General features: G+C 43.6%; 1 long non-coding RNA gene across 2 annotated transcripts in view; it reads right to left on the bottom strand.

Annotated features, from left to right (window-relative positions):
• Positions 1–832: 832 nt before the first annotated feature.
• Positions 833–14,714, bottom strand: part of LOC308459594 — a 28,392-nt gene continuing 14,510 nt past the window's right edge. For both annotated transcript variants that reach the window (XR_013978201.1, XR_013978202.1), the window contains exon 4: positions 833–965. This is a non-coding gene — a long non-coding RNA (uncharacterized lncRNA). The remainder of the gene's footprint in view (positions 966–14,714) is intronic.

The following is a 14,714-nucleotide window of genomic DNA, read 5'->3' as shown; positions in this document are numbered from 1 at the left end:
GCAATGGATCCAAACTACAAGAAAGAAGATTCCACCTAAACATTAGGAAGAACTTCCTGACAGTAAGAGCTGTTCGACAGTGGAATTTGCTGCCAAGGAGTGTGGTGGAGTCTCCTTCTTTGGAGGTCTTTAAGCAGAGGCTTGACAACCATATGTCAGGAGTGCTCTGATGGTGTTCCTGCTTGGCAGGGGGTTGGACTCGATGGCCCTTGTGGTCTCTTCCAACTCTATGATTCTATGATTCTATGATTCTATGATTCTATGATTCTATGCTCTTCAAGTGCTGCTGACTTAAGCCAGAAAAGGTAAGAGAGGCAGGCTCCTTCTGTGAGAAGGAGAGGAAAGTATTTTAGGGGTAAATTAAAAGGGAGACCATTGGGGAGACCACCTCAGCCAGTCTCATGGCTCTGGTCAGCGATGCTGGGACTTAATACTCCAAAACATCTGCAGGGCACCGTGTTGACTAAGGCTGGGCTTAAGCGTCAGACTAAGGTCACAGAGATGCAAGTTCAAGTCTCCACTAAAGCTCACCAAGTGACTATAGGCCAGTTACTTTCTCTCCCAGCCTAAACTAACCTCACAAGGTTGATGTGAGGACAAAACAGGAGATACCGTACACGTTGCTCTGAGCTCCCTGGGGGAAATGGCAGAGATGCATAAAGGCATGAATGCATATATTCTGGAGAGGTACCAGCTCTCCCTCTGTACAAATTCAGCACCTAGGTGATCAGCATGTTGTAGACAAAATGAAAAAACAACAACTGTTTTATTAGTGAACTGGCACAGTTGAGAACACACAGTACTTACAATGCTCTAGCCTACCACCCAGAGGTCAGATAGATGCAAACAGCAGGGCACTCCAAAAGGATGAGTCGTCTTTGGGAAGCAGCTGTAACTCTGGGTGAGGGTTCACCTCCAGAGAAGGTTGAGGACAGAAGTGAAGATCACACATAAGATTGCTGGATCTAAAACAGAACATGACATGCAGAGAAACCTGATGAAAATCAATGCACGTTTTCCAATGAGATATCACTTTATTGGTGAACTATTTCTGTGCATTAATGCTTGTGCTTGCTTGATTTTTTTGTTTATTTTGCAAAGTGCAGATGGAAATGAAGTATCAGTTGATGGAGCGGGGGGGGGGGGCAAGATCTCCAATTCATTTAGGATCCCTTGTGCCACGCAGAGTTAACTCAAGATACTCAGGCATTCTCTCCCCCCCCCAAGCATTTCCTGCAGTGTGATAAGACAAGGATAGGGCCTGTTTCAGAATTTAAAGGCACTGACTATGATTAGTTTGAAGGAAAGTTTGAATGGCGCCTTAAAGAAAAATGAAAAGAAGATTAATTCCTGAACCAGTACAAATAAAGATCTAGAGGAAATGCCAGCTGAATTCCACAAGAGGGCAGCAGAGTCCCACATTTGGAAGAATGAGAAATCAGGCCATTCATTCTCCTTGTGTTTTGTTTTACTCTCCCTTCTCCCGCTTCATTATAATTTCACTGAAAACAATAAATGCAAACAAACACTGTCAAGCGAGCAAACAGCAATATATAAACTGTATTTTGGAAGCACAGAACGGCACCAAGTACCAGACAAGTTAAATGAAATGAGTACATGGTGTAAAAGGGGATAAATGCTAATCCTGGCTGGTGTTCATTAAAGCAATTTTGAATCCTGGATTGTTCGAATGGACATGAGAAGGTGCTTCATCTTCTGGCTGCCAATGCAGTATTTAAACTGAATTTTTTTAAAAAGTGCAAATAACGCAAATTGTCTATAAACAAAATTCTTTTTATCAAAAGCTGGGAAGGGCTGTAGCTCAGCAACAGAGAACCTGCTAAGTATGCACAAGTTCCCACCTTGAACCACTGATATCTCCACATAGGCCTAGAAGAGACCTCTGTCTGGAACCTTGGTGAGCTGCTTTAAGTCAGTGCAAACAGTATGGAGCTAATGGCCCAATGATCTGACTCAGTGGCGTAACGTGGGTTGCCAGCACCTGGGGCCGCAGGAAGGGTGGGTGGGAGGGAAGCATACGGAGCATGCATGCACTTTCAACTGCCTAATGGCACCTGTGTCACCCAGAGGAGTGCAGCCACAGAAATAAAGAGCTCTGTTGTCTGGAGAAGTCACTTCCTTGTTCGCATGCAGAAGCCGTTTTCAACGGAGATCAGTGATGGAAGCGTACAGCTGTATTAAGGCAGCACCTGGTGCTGAGATTTCATGCCCCTAACCATTTTGCACCTGGGGGAACTGCCCCTGTGCGTGCACACACATCTCCAACGCTATGCTACTGGTCTGACTTTGCATAAGGCATACCCCTCAACTGTCCCGTTTTAAGCAGGACATCCTGGAAATTACAGAAGCCGTCTCAGCTTCTGATTGACTCCCGGGATTTCCCATTTTGGCTCCTGCAAGATCACGGCCCTGAGAGACTCGCTCTTGCAATATCGTGGCCCCAAAAGATGTGCATCTTGGTTTTCCTCCCAGGCATGTTTGAGGGTATGCATAAGGCACCCACCTGTGTTCCTGGCAAAATGTGGGCTAGCCCATGCTCTTGTTAGGTGGACTTGTAGCTGGTTTTACTGGCAGAAGGGAATACAAGGGTGCCTAAGGAGTGTGACTATAGCCACTGAGCTTTTGTCACTTCAGGCACAACCCACCATTAGTTGGGAAGGAAAAGCCCATGCTGACTCCAAGCAAAATGCAAACAATCTGCTGCAAATTGATTCTTAAAAATGGATCAAACAATGGCACTATGCCACTACAAGTGATGTGCGGAAAGGTCCTAAGAGGCGAAAGGATAGCCATCTTCAAATGTCTGAAGAGATGAAGGATCAGAGAGATGACAGATCAACCCTGCTTTCACTTGCTCCAAAAGAGGTAGGACCAAAACCAAAGGGTCAAATCACAAGGGGAAGGATTTCAATTAAACATTTAGAAGAACAGTACAGTAATACCTCAGGTTAAAGTTGCTTCAGGTTGAGCGTTTTCGGGTTGCGCCCCGCGGCGACCCAGAAGTAATGGAACACGTTACTTCCGGGTTTTCGCCACTCACGCATGCGCTCAAAATGACATCACGTGCACGCACAGAATCAGCGAATCACGACCCGCATATGCGTAAATGCGCAGACGCGGGTTGCGTTCTCTTCAGGATGCGAACGGGGCTCCAGAACGGATCCCGTTTGCATCCAGAGGTACCACTGTACAAGCTGTTCAGCAGTGCTACAGACTAGCATCAGAAGTTGTTGGGTTCTCCTTTGTTGGATGATTTGAAACAGAAGCTGGACAACCAACTCACCAGGGATGCTGTAGGAGGGGAATTCTTATACCAATTGGGAGTTGGGGCAGGAAGGCTTTTGAGATCCTTTCCAAACCTATTATTATTTAGGGAGTGGAGAGATGTTTCCTAAACATGCACTTTTAATTTGAACCATGAAATAAAAAGACACTATAATCTGGTTCCTACAGTCATTTCTATTGGGCTAAACACCATCACAACAGCCAGTTTCACCCAAATGGATATTCTAAATGCACCCAAAAAGAGCTGGTCAGCAGTGCCACCTTAGTTTCCAAGTGGCAGAGGGATGGATGCGGGAGTACAGTCCCACTAACAATATAAGACAAATAAAAATAGAAAAAGTAGTGCTTCTGGGCAAAAGGGCTGAACTTGGCCTCTCTATTTTCCCATGTCCTAGAAGATTCACCACCCTCCTTATGGAAGGCTATTTGCATATTTGATCTTCTACCCACCCTTGGTGGGGGGGGACTATCTTGTTAGAGCGTTATGACTTCATTCTGCTAAATGCCTAAACCAGTCCCTTTTGGTGCTGCTGAGATAACAATAATGATGCACAGGCACAAGCAAATTTGGCCAAGACATAGCTTGTATGAAGGGGCATCCATGTGGTAAGGGGGAAGCGTGGCTGTGCTACTAGTCCCCACCTCCATTGTTACAAGCATCACCAGCCCTGCTGACATCTCCACATGGTGCTTTCTCTCTTTAGACCTTTTTGAATGTTGTTGGCATCTGTCTGTCTCAAGAGATGATGCAGTGTGCTTCCAGAGGTGAAGTCAAACCCGCTGTGTTGGCAGCAGCAAAATGACCTCCCTGAGATGCAAGCCTGGGCAGTGTGTATGGACGAAAAGACCCAGCCCCTCTTGGTCCAAAGGAAAGCAGAGCAGCAGAGGATTAGGATCAGAGTTTTCCTTCTCCCAGATGGGCTACCTTCCCAGGATGAGGAGCCCTAGCTGCCCCTCACTTCCCTAATAGCACGTGCAGAAACTGTCTTCTTGGCTGTTGGACCCACTACTGGTCTCGTCCACTCAATCTGCCAGAGTCTCTCTTAACATGCAGGGGAAAGTCACAAAATCACCAAGGGTTTGAGACCTTATTATTCCTACATTTTCTGAGGTATAGAAGGAACCACACCAAGAGAGGGAAAGGGGAGTTTCTATTACAGGCCGGCTATGCCTCCTAAAGAGACAGGCCACACACGTTGCCGGCTATGGCGGGGGGGGCAGGGGGAGAGAGAGGCCTGCTCCCCTGAAGCAAACAGGAGAAGCTGTCCACTGCAGACCTCAAGGGCTCTGAAGCAGAGTACAGTGGTACCTCTGGTTGCAAACGGGATCCATTCTGGAGGCCCGTTCACAACCTGAAAAGAACGCAACCCGTGTCTGCTCACGCATGGGTCACGATTTGCCACTTCTGCACATGCGTATGACGTCATTTTGCGCGTCTGCACATGCGCGAGTGGCGAAACCTGGAAGTAACCCTTTCCGGTACTTCTGGGTTGCCGCAGGACGCAACCTGAAGCAAACGTAATGAGGTATGACTGGACCCCTCTGGACCTCAGTGCTATTTTCCCATAAAAAGAGATGCCAGAACTCACCATGAACACCTCCCTTGTTCTCTTAGAATGGCAATGGGGCCCACCTGAGAAGTGCCAGAACTGAGTTCTGGTGAGTTCTGGGGGTTTTTTGGTTTTCTTTTTGTTTTTTTTTTAAGCCCTGCATCTACTATTTGTCTCATGGAAAATCATGAACACTTTATGGCAATTAATTCCTGTTGCTAAATGAAGATCACACACAAATATGCACCTGTGTCACAATAACATGAGCCACTCAAGACCCAAAGCCATTTTCTACCTATTATGGCAGGAGTGATATAAAAATTGCCTGTCCTAAAACACTAGCAGGGATTTGCTCTGGGCTTATTTGAAAACAAACCTAGATTGGCACCCGAGCAGGTAGCATAAATTTAGTTCCTAAAATCATCAAGAAACCTCAAGTATAAAAATGTAGCTGGTCGGACATGAAAATGTATTGATGTTGTATGGCATGGGGCCAAGTCTTTTGTACCTTTTCCTTGTCAGCAAGTGCCTTCATTTCATTACAGGAAATGTGCTTTTGGAGCACCTTCCTTTATCAGATTTCACTTATAAAGACACCAAGGTTTAAATTCTCTCCATGGTTCCATGCTGAATTTTACAGAGCAGGGAGAATTATGGCCCAGGCATTGCTTTAAAGTCAGTAGGTTGGCTTTCATATTGGGCAGCTTCTGCTCAAAAGCTTCTTTGTGAATCATAAATCAAATGAAGAGCATAATAAAATCACACTTTCTTTAAAAGTAGCTGTACAATGCATTTGGCTTTAGGAAGAGGAGGAAAAATCCCCCTCTCCCTCTGCGAAAATGGCTGAAATAAAATACAAATGGTTGATATTTATCCTAAAGTGCCCAGCACCCATTTTATATGCTGTTATTTCTCTCTTTTACAAATGTGTTCACTGTAATGTCCTCATGAGACTGGCATCCTGTTTTTCCAGTAGCTCTCGGTGCTGAAGGAACGCAAAGCAGAAGCCCCTGGTTTTAAAATAGGGACACAAATTAAGGCTTGCTGAAGAATTGGGACATTGAATGACAGCAGTGGCTCAGCTGTGGTGTTTGAAAAAGTGCTAGAAGAGGAAGGTCAAAGATACAATAAAGTGTGTGTGCGCGCGCGCGCGCGCGCTTCCAAACAGGCACTATTTGGGGTGAGATTTAGTCACGTACCAGCAAATTCGGGGACGCGGGTGGCGCTGTGGGTAAAACCTCAGCGCCTAGGACTTGCTGATCGTATGGTCAGCAGTTCGAATCCCCGCGGCGGGGTGAGCTCCCGTCGTTCGGTCCCAGCTCCTGCCCACCTAGCAGTTCGAAAGCACTCCTAAGTGCAAGTAGATAAATAGGGGCCACTCTGGCGGGAAGGTAAACGGCGTTTCCGTGTGCTGCGCTGGTGCTGGCTCGCCAGATGCAGCTTCGTCACGCTGGCCACGTGACCCGGAAGTGTCTCCGGACAGCGCTGGCCCCAGGCCTCTTAAGCGAGATGGGCGCGCAACCCCAGAGTCGGTCATGACTGGCCCGTACGGGCAGGGGTACCTTTACCTTTACCAGCAAATTCAGGTTGTACTGAATTAAAGTCGATTTGGACTGCTTGTGCAACATGCCTGATTTCCCCAAAATCAGACTTCTCACAATAAGGAATGGGGGAAATGCACTGGAAAGTGTGCAACAGCACTTGGTTGAATGCCATGCAACCTCCCCACACATAGATCAGAATGAATTCTTAATAAATAGCTGACTTCATCTAACCTCCCCACAAACTTTGTGCAAAGCAAATCAGGATCCATGGTCAGTGAAGAAGCCAACCTGAAGCAAGCAGATTCTGTGCATCTGTGAACATTTATACTCATTGTGTTCATCACGGATTACACACACAGCAGATACTCATGAGCTAACTAACATGTCAGGATAGAATACCCTAAAATAAAAAGAAATCTACACGTCTGGGGGAGGGGGGAGAGTGTGCAATAGAATGTGTTTAGCACCACAGGATGAGAAGTCTGGGACTGAATTCTTCCCCCCAGCACCATCAAATGTACCTCTGTGGGATGCAAATTCCACAACTTAAGGATTGCCATGAAGAATGCCCTCTCCCAGGTGACCACCACCCAAACTTCTGAGGGCAGAGTGAGCACCTTTAATTAAGTCTGAAAGCGAACCAGTGGCCAATGAAGCTGCTTTACAACAGGAGTTATGCAAGTTCTGAAGGCAATCCCAGCTATTAATTTTGGACGTTTTGAAGCTTCTGTGTCGTCTTCAAGGGCAGGTGATAGGCACAATGAAGTGGCTTCACCCATATTTGCTTGGGTTCGGACCAATATTTACACCAGCTGTACCCTAGCCACCTATGCTCCTGTTTCATCGCACACCGGTCAGTAGAGTACCAAGGCGAACTTTGTGCTCCACAGCTATGGAGAAGGGGGCACTCAGGAGTGATTGCATCACCAGATCTATGCATCTTGCCTTTTCATAAGGCGATGGCAGCCTCAACAGAAGCCCCCAGCCATGTCTGCCGGCTATGAGTGTCTAAGTACGGAGGGGGCATGAAAGGTGGAAAAAGTGGCTGTAAGTATCTGTCTTCCCTCATGTGTACAAAGTGCCCCTGAGACTCTTTTTGGTGAAGTTGGAAATGCTATTATTAGAGAACTGGAGCACTCGAAGTGCAATACGAAGTGCCAGATGGCACCGCGAAGTGAGCGGTGTGCGATTTACAGTAAACAAATTAGTTATCTTTGATGGGTCATGGGGAGAACAGAAATGGGCTCCGGCTCAATCAGGGAGTACTCTGGAAAATGTCAAAGAAAGCAAAATAAATAAATAAATGAGCAAACGGTAGAATCTTCCCCCATTTAAAAGATGTTGAAAAATGCAGCTAGAGCAACTTAAGTGAAAGCTGTGTGACTTGTAGAGTTTTGCAGCTGGTTGTTCAACAGCTGTTTGCTGGAAATTCTTCCCCAAATGTGGGAAGTTTCTACCAAAATGGAGAGACTGCCAGTGCTGGTGGATCTCTTGCAAGCAAAGCATGGTTTTGTTTTATTTTTAATGGCACAATTTTTTTGAAGGTAGGATAGTAGTCCGGGATCCACCCCTACATGGTTAGGCTGCCAATGCCTATATGTTCACTAGATTCAGAATACATGACAAAATATTACACACTGATTTGCAACCTCCCACAATTGCCAGATTGAAATGTATCCAGTACCCATTTGTTTCGCTTTAAGAAAAAAGTTCAAACTCTGCACTGTGGGATAGGAAGCAAACACTCCTGATTTAACCACAATGAAGCAGGGTGAAACTACATAAACTTACACCATAAACAGTCTCCTATACAAAATTACAGAGAAGCCCACCTAATTTAATCAAGGCTAAGAGATTTATTCCTGGATAATTATCCATAGTACCTTGAAAGTGCCAACACACATAAAGAGGTCCATTATTGCATGGGTGGAAATGTATAGCCCTCTCCACCCAAGCTGTAACATGAATCAGCTGATATTGCTGCATGCCACACAGGTAGTATCACAAAATGAAGACCTATGGTAGGGATGAGCAATGTGGATACTTCTGATTTCAGCAATGATACACTCTCAGGGAGAATCTACCTATGTTGTCCTTGCTGATAGAAGTTACACCTCCCATCTGGGATACATGGGGGTCTGGCTCCATGCTGTAACCACAATGTCTAATATGCCAATCAGGTTTGAATCACGTCTGGAAAAGTAGTGATCACCTGTGATTCCCCTACCTGGAGATGCCAGGGCTTGAACCTGGGTCCTTCTACATGCAGAGCAAATGCTGTACACTAAGCTAAGGCCTTTTCAGGTAATAGATGCCCCCCACCTCCAATCTCAGACAGGTCAAGTGCTGAGGATGCCCTTGTGGGTTCAGGAGCACCACACACGCATGCACACCCCCAAAGCTGGAGGTGGGTTGTCAACAAAATTGCTCTTTCCTTGCATGAGACCGGATTCAGTGGGGTTCAATTTTTGTACCCCTATTTCTACTGCTAAATCCAGGTGAATGCATTTAACCGAGGTTCAAGAGTGTAGCTCATGAAACAGATTCTGTGAGTTCCGTTCCCTCTTTACAACCACTGCTTCTAAAAGAAAAATACATTTCTGAATAGACTGTTATCTGAAGTTATCAGACTAATGTATTAGCTTTATTTATAATTGCTGTTCTGTTCCCCAAGGTGCAAGCTACCAAGAGAACCATTAGAGTCACTGATTTATTTATTTTTTTACTTTTGTAGTAGGAACAGCTTTGTAAAAATTACTTCTTAAAAAGAGCAAGCTTAAAGTCTTTTCATTTAATCCACCTAAGTAAAAAAGAAAAGCTGAACTAGGCAGAATAAACATGATTTCTCTGATGTGTCTGGTAAAAGGATTCTCCCGGGTAGAAGCTCCAACTTCTATTTATTTCACTTTATCAGCTCTCCATGCTGCAGAGACCTTGAAGAAATGTTGGGTCCCAGGGAGTTGTCACTCACTGACTCCTATAATCAGCTTCTAACCCATTCTCAGGATCTTGCTTGCTCAGATAGAGAGTGATAAGTCTACAGAAACCTGTGCGATAGAAAGTTCACTTCCTGATGTTAGACCACAAACAATTGCCCTATAGAACACCCTAACAGATAAATCCTACAGGTGGGTCACAGGGGGAACTGAAGGCAAAGGAGCCAAAATATCCACAACCCTACAAGGTACATGGGCAGGGCAGAAGGGAGGGTCTGCTTTCTTTCTTTCTTTCTTTCTTTCTTTCTTTCTTTCTTTCTTTCTTTCTTTCTCTCTCTTTACAAGGCTGGCTGCACTGCTGGGGAATGGGCAGGCTTTGGAACCAAGCATTTCCTGGATCTGTCCCCTTTTTGCCATTACTAGTGTCAAAGCTCTACCATTTGCCCTTCTTCATGTGCCTCCTCCTCAAGAGGTCCGGAGGGGTGGCAACACAAGAACAGGCCTTCTCTGCAGTGGCTCCCCGTCTGTGGAATGCTCTCCCCAGGGAAGTTTGCCTGGTGCCTTCATTATACACCTGTAGGTGCCAGACAAAAACGTTCCTTTTTAACCAGACCTTTGGTTGATTTGATTGACATCCTATGCCCTTTTAAAATAAGGGGTTTGGGGTTTTTTGGGTGGCGGTTTTTGGGTAGTTGTTGGTTTATTTATTTATTATTATTATTATTATTATTATGCATTTTGTGGTTTTATATTTTGATTGTATTCAGTGAACCGCCCTTAGACCTGTGGGTATAGGGCGGTGGTATATTAATAAAATAATAATAATAATAATAATAATAATAATAATAATAATAATTTGCAAGGTTTCTACTGCAGCTGGGAGAGACCACATGAAGTTACATTTCTTTTGTGTTTCTCTGCCCTTGGAGAAGGAGAACCAAAGGACCTTGTGGTCTCTGGGACTCCTTTCCACAGACTATAGGACTTATAAAGACATTTTAACCAACAATGGGCCAACTACTTTGGTTCAGCTTTAAGAACATAAGAAGAGCTTGCTGGATTAGGCCAATGGCCCATTTAGTCCAGCATCTTGTTCTCACAGTGGCTAAGCAGATGCTTGTGGGAACACACAAGAACTCTCCTTTCCTGTGGCTTCCAGCAACTGGTATTCAGAAACCTTACTACCCAGGCAGAGCATAGCAATCAGGGGCCAGTAAACGTTGATAAATTTTACACTTCTGCTCTTGGAGAGTAACCTTGTAAAATGGGGTAACAGCTAACAAACAATGTGGCTGGATGGAATTGCCTTCCTTGCTAAGCATGAAGAATGCTAAGAGGAAAAAACCCATTCAGACACTTATTGCAGTCCAAGTGAAAAGAAGAAGATATCAGAATCACTGAACAGTGCTTCTTAGCCAGAGTGCACAGTGGAATTGGATGCATCCTGAATTGAGGTGGGGTCCCTCAAAGGGATTTGGGATTTGTCCAAGACAAAGTGGGATCTGTACAAAGGCTTTAATGTCTCAAAGCTAGGTTGTCACCAATCTTTTTTGGGCCAGTGAAACACTTGGAATTTCGAGAAAGTGCCCTGGGCACAGAACAAATCACAAAATGGCTCCCATGGGCATGACACAAAATGGTTGCCATTGGATGTGGCATAAAACAATATAGCTGCCGTGGAGGTATAAGCATAATACAAAATGATAGCATATATAAAAGAGCAGAAAAAGAGCAGCCACGGAAGAAGTATCCACATCAGCCATGAAGGGAGGGAGATTCTCAGCTCAATCAAATGTGAAATATTAGCATCCAATGAATTTTGAATCAAGCCAGGACAAATAGGAACTGATCAGCCACAGCAAAATATCATATTTTTGATAGGATGTTACTGTGACCTTTTCATGGGTGTCACATGAGTTTCTGGCAAGTCCATTCTACTTGTAACCAGAGGGAAATACTTTTACTTGGAAAGCAAATTCCTTTTAGTTCTTCCCACTTCAAAATCGACTTTAAAGTTGCCTGGCACAGAGGGCCCTGTAGACCCACTTATTTACAGCTTGGATTATTCCTTACCTAGGGACACCTCTTTCGCACCTGCAATTCACAGATCAATTGCACACAAGTGGCATGAGGATGTTAAGTGATTCCTATTATACTCACCCTAAAATGCTAAAAGCTGACCCTGTGGGAAAACCACTGAAGCCATCCTTCTGAAATTTGGCAGGATTCATGCCATCAGAAAGAGTGACCTTGCCTGAAAATGTTGCCCAGTTCTGCCCAATTTTTTTTTTTTTAAGTTAAATGAATTTGGCACAAAAGCCCCCTGGACCTATTTGCCTGTAATTTGGCAAGCTTTAACTACCAGGGTGGTGAGTGGGATGCTGGCACACCTGCAGATGTCAACCACTTCTGAGTATAGCTGTTCTTTGCTTTTCCAGTAGTGAATAGGGGAGGAATGAAGTGGACTCACATGGACTCTGACACAAATCAGACACCTAGCAAAGGAATCTTGGGGTTGATGCACACCACTCATTCTTACCATTGAACAATGCACACTGAAGAACAAGGCATGAACTAACATTTTACCTTATTCTAAATTCTGGTCACTTCCCAAATACTGTTGAATTCTCACTACTGAAGTATGGCGGTATCTGAGTTGCCGAATTGCTTCAGCGTGCAATACCAAGTTCCTGTCTGAGCCTCCCGAAATCAATATTTAGATGTAAAGGAGTTTCTTAGCCTTTTTCAAATGATTTGATAACATAAATTTGTTCCTTGTGACTGCAGAACCCTTTTTTTATTTAAAAAAAGAAATCCCTCTTTGCATTTCAAACCTCTGTGCCTCTAGTATCTGTTTAAACTCTTTCCCCTTCTTTATTAACTCATCAAAGCTAAAATGCCATTAAAGAGAGACATCGTCTGTCCTTCATAAGACAAATGTTAAATACTCTTAGCTCTTCTCAGAATCATCCCTTTAAACAGCATAACTATGATCTCTAATATCTCTCAGCCAGATGTTTCCCAGTTGGAGAGTAAGGTTTTGATGCAGAGTTTCATGCTCTTAATCAATCTTTAAAGAAGCTTCTGGAGCTTCCAGGATGCTGTGAATTATATTTCTACTAATTCCAAGACTGCATTCTTCCCCTGACTTCATTATCTGCACACAAAGAGCATCATTTTCTAAATGCTCTGAATTCATTAGGCTTGCTTGTGTTTTGAGGAAGACTGCGATCATGGCTCTCAAAGCAGGCAACAAGTTTTGTTTTGTTTTTTTGTCTGCAGTTGGCATGAATAATTCCAATCAATGTTTTCCTTTTGCAAGACCAGAATTGTTCTCATGCTACATTTTCAAAGTTCATGACGAGATTCCTGCAAATCAAATTCATTTCTGAAGAGGTTAAAAACAAAGAAGATGAAGAACATTGTTTTTCTAAGGATAATTCCAGATGTGATTTCCTAGATGATCTAAGGCTTCAAAATGAAACCTTTGCACTCAGTGAAATGACTTCCCCATTTGCTTGCATGAATGGTGAGACAGTTTGACATGGGCAAATAAATTCAGGCAGGGATCATCCTACGCTTTGGAAGTGAATAGGGTGCCCTGAATGTAGAGGAGTTCTCTGCTCACATGGGATTCTGGATTGCAGCAACTAAAAGTTAACTCACTTCTAGAATCTTGTCCTAAAAAGCTCTTGACCTTGACACAAGTATTGTTGTCCTCACCTTTTAAAAGCTAATGTCTTTGCAATAGAAAAGTAATAAATCAGCCTTTAGAATTTGTTTTAGAAGCAAAGAAAAAAAATCATCTGCTTTTGTGAACTAGGAATACTGAACTGAACTGTCTTGCCAAGATTACCTGAAAGCTAGACAAGCAGGAAATGCAACAGAGCAGCTGATCACACCATTTCATCTCTTCTACCTTCCCTGGGTCACAATCACTGTTTCTGCTAATGACTCTGAATACAAAAGTATCAGTAATCTACAATCTCCACCTCATTTTTTATTGGAATACTTCTCAACTCTATATTATACCTTTTTTTTTGGTAAAGTCAAAAATATAATAAATAAGTACAGAAACGTGAGTTTTGTCTTTTCAATAAAACACCATTAGTTTTCTGTAACTAGTTGTTCAGCTCGTACATAACTAATCAATTGAGCAGATACTGGGGTGAACAGCTGCTTTGTGCTGCAGCCAAACAATAAGGCAAATCAGGGTGATTTGTGATCGAGTTTACCCACACCTGAGACAAACCATGATGTCAAGAACACATCCCGAGTTGGATCAGGGCCTCCTCAAAGCCTCATGCTGCTTTATCTCTTGGAAAGCTACTTTTCTATACACCATATCACTATGCTTTTTTCTGTGCCACTTCAGTGGTACCTCAGGTTAAGTATTTAATTCATTCTGGAGGTCCGTTCTTAACCTGAAACTGTTCTTAACCTGAAGACCACTTTAGCTAATGGGGCCTCCTGCTGCCACTGCGCCCCCGGAGCCCGATTTCTGTTCTTATCCTGAAGCAAAGTTCTTAACCTGAAGCACTATTTCTGGGTTAGCGGAGTCTGTAACCTGAAGCGTATGTAACCTGAAGCGTATGTAACCTGAGGTACCACTGTATGCTTTTCTCAGTCTATGGGCTTTGCAAGAACTGAGCTTGTCCCAAATGCTACCTGCAAAGTACTGAAGAGCTTTAGGTGGCTTTTTAAATTTATTAAAGAACAACAACAAAGGATTATTATTTTTTTAGTCAAAAGTTTCATTTAACTTTTTTTTTAAATGTCCATTGCTCTTCAGGAGCTCTTCAGAAGTCTGCAGGCAGAATTTGGGACAAGCTCATGCTGCAGTGGCTATTGAAGGATGTCTAAGGTGGCTGGGGTGATTATGCTAATTTTTTTTTAAAAAAAGTATAAGAATACAAACCACTCAGCCACCTCTCAGTTATTTCTTCAATTTCACAAGGATTTGAACCTACAATTGCGTTAATGAATTCAACAGCAATCAACAGAAACATCATTATGACTCTAGATTCAGTTAGGTAGCCGTGCTGTTCTGACGCAGTCGAAATAAAAATAAATAAAAAATTGTCCAGTAGCACCTTATAGGCCAACTAAGTTTGTTCTGGTATAAGCTTTCGTGTGCATGCACACTTCTTCAGATACAGTCATATGATTATAACTGTAAACTCCCTATACAGAAGTTCCTTTCTGTTCTCATCCTGAAGCAAAGTGCTTAACCTGAAGCACTATGTCTGGGTTAACAGAGTCTGTAACCTGAAGCGTATGTAACCTGAAGCGTATGTAACCCGAGGTACCACTGTATAACAGATTGACTTTTCTGTGGATTGCTTTGATGCATGTTTTCAATCTGAAAAATGCCCAGG

This window comes from Podarcis pityusensis (assembly GCF_964106645.2).
Source record: "Podarcis pityusensis genome assembly, chromosome: 12".
In the NCBI taxonomy this organism is placed as follows: domain Eukaryota; kingdom Metazoa; phylum Chordata; class Lepidosauria; order Squamata; family Lacertidae; genus Podarcis; species Podarcis pityusensis.
This window is presented reverse-complemented; position numbering and strand designations above follow the sequence as displayed.